Source organism: Gossypium arboreum, chromosome 10 (assembly GCF_025698485.1).
Source record: "Gossypium arboreum isolate Shixiya-1 chromosome 10, ASM2569848v2, whole genome shotgun sequence".
Lineage (NCBI taxonomy): Eukaryota > Viridiplantae > Streptophyta > Magnoliopsida > Malvales > Malvaceae > Gossypium > Gossypium arboreum.
Genome location: NC_069079.1, coordinates 107210581 through 107219817, shown reverse-complemented (window position 1 = coordinate 107219817; position 9237 = coordinate 107210581). Strand labels below are relative to the sequence as shown.

Here is a 9237-nt window from a genome sequence, read left to right as displayed (position 1 = left end):
TTTATGACTAGAAGAAACCCGTCGGGACCATTACTTTTTGACGAAGAAATCGATTGTACAGTTCGTAGAAATCAAAGAGAGATAAAGCGCAGCTTACAATACATGGGGAACGAGCAAGAAGACGATACTCAACCCCCAACCGAAGAGATGGCTGAAAACCAAGGCAATCAGCTACCTCCTACAATTGCGGCTAATCAAAATCCTACTCCACGCATTATGTATGATTATGCTAAACCTTCTTTAACAGGAACTGAATCTAGTATAGTTAGACCTGCTGTAGCTGCAAATAATTTTGAATTAAAACCTAACATATTCAGATGATACAACAGTTTGTTCAGTTTGATGGTTTGCGGGATGAAGATCCCAACGCTCACTTAGCAAATTTCCTGGAATTTTGCGATACATTCAAAATCAATGGCGTTTCTGATGATGCCATTCATCTTCGGTTATTTCCTTTTTCATTAAGGAACAAAGCTAAATAGTTTGAACTCGTTACCACGAGGGTCAATTACTACTTGGGAACAAATGATCGAGAAATTTTTACTAAAATATTTTTTGCCAACTAAAACGGCTAAATTACGTAATGATATCTCTTCTTTTGTGCAGATGGATTTAGAAACACTTTACGATGCATGGGAGAGATACAAGGACTTACTGAGAAGGTGCCCTCACCATGGGTTACCGCTTTGGCTTCAAGTATAAACATTCCACAATGGTCTGAATCCCTCAACTCGGCAAATGGTTGACGCAGCTGCTGGTGGAACCATCAACAATAAAACACCTGAATAGGCTTATGAATTCATTGAAGAAATGTCACTAAATAACTATCAGTGGCAAGTCATGAGGACTAAGCCAACAAAAACAGCCGGCGTTTATAACGTCGACTCAGTTACTATGCTGTCAAATCGGGTAGAACTTCTCAATAAAAAGATTGATGGTTTTCTTGGTTCTACGCAGGTACATCCAGTAATGAGGTGTGACTCAAGCGAAGGAGGTGTGCATACAGAATATCAATCCTTCAATCCCACAACCGAAGAGGAACAAGTCAACTATATGGGTAATAATAACTTTAGATCTCAAAATAACCCATACAGTAATACTTATAATGCAGGTTGGAGGAACCGTCCAAATTTCTCCTGGGGTGGTCAAGGAAATCAAAAGCCACAAAATCTTTAGGGTTTTCAACAGCCACCTTATCAACAAAAGAAGAAACTGAACCTTGAGGAGATGCTCTCAAAATTCATATCAATGTCAGAAACCCGTTTCCAAAATACCAAGGCTGCACTTAAAAATCAACAAGCATCGATCCAAGGACTCAAAACTCAGATAGGTCAGCTTTCCAAAATGATCTTCGAACGACCACAAGGTAGTTTTCCAAGTAATACCGAACCTAACCCAAGGGAACAACTCAATGCAATTAATACTCAAGATGATGAAGGAGTCATTGAGCTGAACCAAAATCGAGGCAAGAAACTGTGGTAAACAAAGAAAGAGATGAGGTAGGTCAAAATACAAACAAACCAGTGACTGTCAAATATAAATCTCGTGTGCCATACCCTAACGCAACAAGGAAAGACCGCTCAGATGAACAATTAGGTAAATTCCTCAAACTTTTGAAAAAATTACATATTAACTTACCGTTTCTTGAAGCTTTGTCGCAGATGCCAAATGCAATGAAATTTTTAAAAGAGCTTTTAATAAATAAGCGAAAGTTGGACGAAGCATTGCATGTGGAGCTAAATGCAGTCTGCTCAGCTATTCTACAGAATAAGCTACCCCACAAATTGAAAGATCCAGGGAGTTTTACAATTCCTTGCTTAATTGGTAGTTTAGATATACGTCATGCATTAGTTGATTTAGGAGCTAGTATTAATGTCATGCCTTACAAAATGTTTAAGCAACTAGGTCTTGGGAAACCTAAATAAACTAGGATGAGCATTCAATTGGCAGATAAAACTATAAGATTCCCTAGGGGTATTATTGAAGATGTACTCGTGAAAGTAGATATATTTCCTATTGATTTCGTTGTTCTAGCCATAGAAAAGGATAATAAGACCCTTTTGATTTTAGGGAGGCTCTTTTTAGCAACTGCTAAAACAATTATTGATGTTGGCACAGGTGAGCTTACATTTCGTGTGGGAGACGAAACGGTCACCCTTCAAGCTCATAATTTTGGCATCACATCGAACATTGAAGGTAATAGTCCACACCAATCTACTAAAACTGACAATATGACTTTGCAGAAAATAAGCTTCAAAGAAGTTCACGAGCCATGTTCCAAGGATGATAGAGGACACATTCATGAAGAACGAAGGCTACGGATAGAGGAGCTCGACGAATGGCGAGAACACAAACCGAGAACATATGATAAACCGAAACTACACCTAAACAAGCCCGATACCTCTCCTAATCAACTTAAGGTTGGTGATAAAGTCTTACTAGATGCTGCAGATCCTCACATTGTCACTACCACACCGAATGAGGAAATCCCTCTTACGGTACTCAGTATTTTTCCATTCGGTACGGTGGAGGTGAGTCACCCTAAGTTCGGCACTTTTAAGGTAAACAACACCCGATTAAAACCCTATTTTGATGAGATTGATAGTAGGAATGAGGAGTATAAACTCCTCGAACCACCCTGACCATTCACTAGAGAGGTAAGTCGAGCTTAGACTATAAATAAGTGCTTCTCGGGAGGCAACTTGAGCACTAACATATTTTGATTTCTTTATTTTTTATTTTTTTACTTCTAACAATATAAATAATTAGATTTATCCTTGAATTGCAAAGTTTTTCAGCATACACGACCAGGCACACGGGCGTACCTAAAGCCGTGGTCAAACGGGGGAAGAGATACGGCTGTGCGATACGGCCGTGTGGAAGCAGGACATGATTTCCCCAAAACACGGGATGCGATAAACCCCCACGGCCATGTGATATGGTCGTGGTTGAACTTGATAGGTGAACACGGGAGTGGGAATAGAAAAACACAGGCGTGCCAGGGGCAAGGCTCGATTTTGTTTCTTCAACACGGGCATGAGACACGCCCATGCCGATAAGCCGTGGACAAAAATACACAGACGTGGTACCCTAACACACCGGCGTGGGAGAAGCGAACAAGGCTAGGCACGACCGTGCGATATGGCCGTGTGCCATACATGTCCCAGACACACGGGCATAGGATAGTAGCTGGGCACGACCTAAATTGTAAAATTCAAAAAACATGGGCTCACCTTCAGAGTACACGGGTGTGGCCGTAGGAAGGGAGTAATCTCTATCGGCCCCTATGTGACGCGCCTTGCCAAACACTTCGGCCTCCTCAACATCGTGGCCCAGTCATCAGCGCTTACACTGATAGGTCAGATATCCCCATTGGGCATCACGACTATGTTACATATGAGGATGATTGAGCGCCGCCTTGGGACCAATCCTCCTCAGTATCGTCTCACTCATGCCATTGACGAGGAGGATCTAGAGGACATTCCTGATGATGTCCCCCCACAGCACGAGGAGCCTTCTACCACGCCACTTAGGGAGCGACCAGTTCATGCGGCTGCTTCATTGGCACACCTTTCAGATCGACTCGCTCGCTTCGAGCAGTATTGCACTACACAGTTCAAGATGATTCACGAGCGAGATCGGCGACGTGACAGACAGATGGACAACATACAGGCAATGATGCAGCAGTTGTGCCAGCACTTCCACATCGCCACTCTAGCGCCACCACCTGAGGTCCCCACTGACGAGGATCATTAAATCCTCTTATCTTTTTATTTTTATTTTTATTTTTATTTCTATTTTTATTTCAATTTTATTATTTTCTTTTGAAAGACATATCTATATTAGTAAATTTTACTTTCTTCATTTTTCTGGTATTTCTAACAAGTAATCCCACTACACTCTCTTCCATACCAACTCTTAATAAGCTCTTCATGATTCTACAGACTTCCAAGTAAAGCTGCTAGGAATATTTTACGGAATGAGGAAACAAATGGGAAACAATACCTCACGAGTGTCATGTTCAACGACCCAATTTCTTCATCTAGCTAAGAAAAGTGGCAGCTACCACTTTCCCCAAACACTCCAGCCTTAGAACCAAGCTCCACATCCATATAACAGGGAGTTTCACCTCCTTCCCTCTTATGATTTTCTTTATTTTGAATAATCTATCTTTGTACATTGAGGGCAATGTACATCTTAAGTGTAGGGGGTGAACATGAACATAATGCCTAACTTTTTGCATTATTCTCAAATCCCTGAATTTGATCTTGTGCTTAAGTAATTTTCTCATAATATTGATCGAATGAATTCTGATTGATCTATAATTATGTTGATATGTCATGAATTAGACCATGGGAGTTATGCATGATTATTTGATTATAGGACATTATAGAATCGAGCATGATAAATTGATATTTTGAGAACTAAAATTTTTAGATTATTTTCCTAAATTGAGGTATTATCTTGAAATCTTAAGTATACAGGAATGACATCAAAACCCCAAATTTTTGGCGAGATTTTTGAGCCTTTTGAGTATATAACTTTCTTTCTTGCTCACTTCTTTTGTGGTTTAAGTGTATCAACATTGAACTGTTATTCTAGAACTTGCTTCGATTATACATGTCGAGATCACACGTATGATTTGATATACTGAGATGATAAAGGCACTTAGGATTTAACCCACTTACTCCATAAAAAGCCTTCCCACATAATTAAACCCTTAGTAAACTCCCTTGAGCTTACTAAGTAAACCCCCTTGAGCCTACTAACCCTTTTTATTAATTAACCCTCATCATTAACCCATTAACCCATTATTGTTGAAATCCTCTTACTTAATTTACTCTTTTTTATTGGGATTATTTTTAATATTGTTACCTCACTATGTTCACCATTTTTTGTTACTAAATCAGGAAGTATGATTTCTATATTGTATTGACTTGATTTGTTCTTAAAAAAGAAAAACTCAGTATTATTATTGGAATTCTTAGCAAGCTAAAGTTGTCATGAGCTCATGTAATATAGTTCTAGATATTTGTTTGTGATTCAGTAATTAAGTTTTTGATAGTGGGGTAATATGTTGAAATTATCTCGATTTTAACCTTTGTCTCTTCAGCTTGTATCCATACCTGTAACCTAAACCCCATTACAACCATGAAAAGACCTTTTGATTTGTGTATCATATCATTTACAAGTGGTGGAGATTTGATTTTCATGTAAGCCTATGGTAATAACTTCTCATGTTAGACAATCGAATGCTTAAATCTTGAACCTTAAACACTTTGAGTGATTTGAGTGAATCTTTAGTGAGGATGTCATCTCTTGTATATTTAGGACTAAAGTTAATTACTTAGAGGGAAGGAGATTACCTATGATTTTATCATCAAAATATTCGATTAGATTGTTTAAGGCTTTTAATGCACCTATAGTTAAACCCTCACTGTATGATTTTCTGTGGAATAACCTGTAACATTATCAGTAATGATTATGTGATTGAGTGGAATGAATTCTAGTAGTAAATGAGAGTTTTCCTTGAGGACAAGCAAATGTTTAAGTGTGGGGGTATTTGATAAACGCCAAATTATACATATTTTTACCCCAAATACTTAGCATATTTATGGATGTTTATCATTAGATTTGTGGATTTTGGTGCTCTTAATCCGGTTATTTCATGTTTTGTACTCAGGAGAGCACTAAGAGTCAAAAGGAGCCAAAAATAAGCCAAAAAGGGACAAAATGGACCAAATCAAAAAGATGACACGGCCTAAGCCTTGCCACATGGGCTGTGCACACGCCCGTGTCTTTCAAGGGTGTCGACCAAGGCTTTCACAATTCACACGGCCTGGCCATTGACCTACATGGCCGTGTGCAATTTAACGGATCGAACACGGCCTGGCAATCACGTCATACGGTCGTGGCACACGGGCGTGTCCCTTTTTCAAAGAGTTGTATTTTACATGGAAAAGGATACCTAGGAAGGAAGAAAGCCAATCCAAAGCCTATATAAACACCCTAAGTATGACTTAGAAAGGGCCGCTCCCCTCCAGAACTTTTCTGAAGAACAAAACCACACGACAGAGAATAGGGGGTAAGGAATTACCCCAAGGAAGCTGATTGATCCATCTCAGAAGCAGGATTCATCATCAAGATTGAAGATCTCTCCTCAATTTCCTTTCAGGAGTTTTGGGTTTTCTTTATGTTTTGTATTCTTTATTCTTTGGAGATGTTTTCTTATTTAGTTATGAACTAAATTCCTTAAATACCTAAGGGGAATGAAACCTAAGACGAATCTTGTTATTATTTTCTGAATCGTATGATAAATATTTAACTTGTTCTTAATTATGTGTTCTTAATTCTTGTTTTGATATCCAAGGATACTGATCCAAGACATGCTCTTATTCAGAGGAGGAATAGACCCTGTCTAAGAGTATATTTTTCATAATTAAGAGGAGTTGATTGCGCGCCTAGAAATTGGGTGACAATATTTTGCTGGATTAAGGTGAAACCTAATAAGGGGATCCATAGATCGAGTTAATGCAACCCTAGAGTGTTAATTAAAGAAAAGTCTCAGTTATTCAATCTAGGGATTAGACGTTATTAGTCTTAAATAGGGATAATAACATAACTTAGGGATCTCTACGGAATAAGTTGAATGAATAAATCCTCCGATTCGGAGCCAGAATAACAAGTAAAGTCTAGGTGGATTTTTCCTTAGGGATTGTCTCAAGTCAATCGATTTTCTCAAAAGCAATTCCCCAATTCTTTTCTCTATGAGTTCTTAGTTTAAATAATTAGTTAAATTAAAACAAACCCTTTTATTCTTAGGCTAGATAATAAAAAGATAGTTATTACTAGTACTTTTTGTTCCCTTGGGTACGATATCCCAGTCTTGCCATTACTATACTATGGTTCGATAGGTGCACTTGCCTTTTCATCGTGATAATAGTTAGTCTAGGTTTGATCTTCATTATAAATATTTATTACTTATTACGAATCAAGCGATCAATATTCTTCCATAAAAAAACTCAGCATATAACATAAATACATCCATGGCAAAATCCTAAACTCTTGACTATTTTATAAGATATCACCCTCATTTGAAAGCTCATGCTTCAAGGGTCTCAAAAATGTAAAAATCATTAAGAAAAACTATCAAAATCACTTACTTATGAGTGCTTCAAGTTGCTGAAATTTCAAGCTCTTAAACCCCAAATATTTACTGATATTTTCGGCTAAGAAGGGAGAAAAGATGATAGGTCTTTCCTTCTTTTTCTTTTTCTTTTATTAAAAATAAAACTAGTCAAAATTGGTGACCTAAGCTTCACCTAACTTTGACAATTTTGTCTCCCCTCACTCCATGGCCGGCTACCACTATTAGAAAGGGTGTAATTGCCCTTTAAAAGCCCTCAATTTTGATTCTCTAGCTATTTAACACATTTTGGTACTAAAATGTAACTTTTGCCTTTTATGCGATTTAGTAATTTTTCGAAATTGGACTAGAAACTACTAAAATTAACTTACTAAAATTTACATGCACTTATATAATCATATCATAACCTCATAAAAATAATAAAAATAATTTTCTAACTTTGAATTTGTGGTCCTGAGACCACTGTTCTGACTAGGCCCTAAATTGTGACAGCCCAAAATTGACCCTAGTCGGGGTGTGGTTTCGGGACCACAAAACCGAGGCATAAAAATAATTTATAATTTATTTTGATGCCTATAATATGTGTTAATTCATGTGTGACATTTTGATGTTTCGATTTAGAGTTATAAATGTGAATTTCACTAGAAAGGACCTAGTAGTAAACTTTGAAAGTATGATGGGGAAATGTGTGATGACTAGTTGATAATGCATGCAAAATAAGGATTTGCATGTCAAATTCCCCCTAACATGAAGTGGCCGGCCATGACAAGAGGGTATTGGCTAAACATGTCATGAAACATGTTTTGTTGGTGCATTAGGGTGAAATAATAAACAAAGGTGTATGGGTGATAAAAGAATGAAAAAAAATGTGTGTGAGTGTGGTATTCCCTCCCTTGCTGTGAGTTGAGAAAGAAGGAAGAAAAAAATTGTTGTGTTCATCCTTTCTCATCTTTTTGGCCGAAAATCATAAGGAGGAAGAAAGGGATTTTTGCTCCATTTTTGGTTTAAGAAGAGAACTAGAAGGAGATTTGGCCATACTTGTACCAAGATTAAGGTATGTATGAGGTTGTGTCATGAGTTTCATGCATGTTTTAGTTGCTAACTTGATGTTCATGTTAGCCCATGGTTCAAATCCTTGTTGTGCCATGGAAATGGTATTTGGCCAAGGTTGATATTGTGTTAAAGCCATTGCATGCTAAATGTGAAGCTTGTTGATGATGCATGTAATGAAGGATTGACTACTCTTGAAATTTCTTTTTAGTATTCTTGAGTAGGACATTGAATTCTTTGTTTAACCATGACCAAAGTTAAAAGGGTATGGTTGTGATGTATTCGACCATGGTGCATTCATGAGCATGATTTATGCTTGTTACTTGATTGGTAAAATTTGTGTTTGGATGGGTATGAACCCTTGAGATTCGGCCTTGCACCTATATGTGTGTATATGTTTGCACATGATGTTTTGATTATGAAGTAAGTGATAAATATGTTTGTTTAAAGAAGAAAATGTTGAAGAATGGTTGTGAAATTGCAAGTACATTCGCCTAGTACACATATGATGTGAAAATCTTGGAATTTATTGTTGATTTGGTGCAAGAATGACTAAGTATAATCGGCCATATGAGTGCTTGATGCTATATTATAAGTATTGAGCTACAATATGTAAAGCATTAGCTAGTAAAATGTGTGCCATTCATGTGTGGTGTTAAACATGTAATTGGCCTCAACATCAACATGCATAATCGGCCATGAATGAGTACCTAAGAGGTTGTGTTGTTCGCCATGAGTAAGCATGTTGAAGGCTTTGTGGGTTGAGTCGATTCATGAATTCGTACTTATGTGACTTTAATGTCTAGTGAATATATGTGGGCTAAGTGCCTTGAGTTCTTCTTTTCGATACTCAAATGATTGAATCAAATTATTTGTTAAATTAAGCTCAAGAGCAAAGGGGACCAAATCCGATAAAGGGAAGGAAAAAGTAGTCGAATAGCCATCGGAATCGCTCGACAACATCCGAGGTAAGTTTTCGAGTATTGAACTTAGATTTTGATTCGATTGGATGAAGTAATAAGCAATCGAAATTGTGCCCT

At 37.5% G+C, this 9237-nt stretch overlaps 1 non-coding gene across 1 annotated transcript; it reads right to left on the bottom strand.

Moving 5' to 3' along the window:
- Window positions 1-573: 573 nt before the first annotated feature.
- LOC128283149 (small nucleolar RNA R71) lies at window positions 574-680 on the bottom strand. Its single transcript, XR_008273490.1, has one exon. It is a non-coding gene; the product is annotated as a small nucleolar RNA R71 (small nucleolar RNA).
- Window positions 681-9237: the final 8557 nt, after the last annotated feature.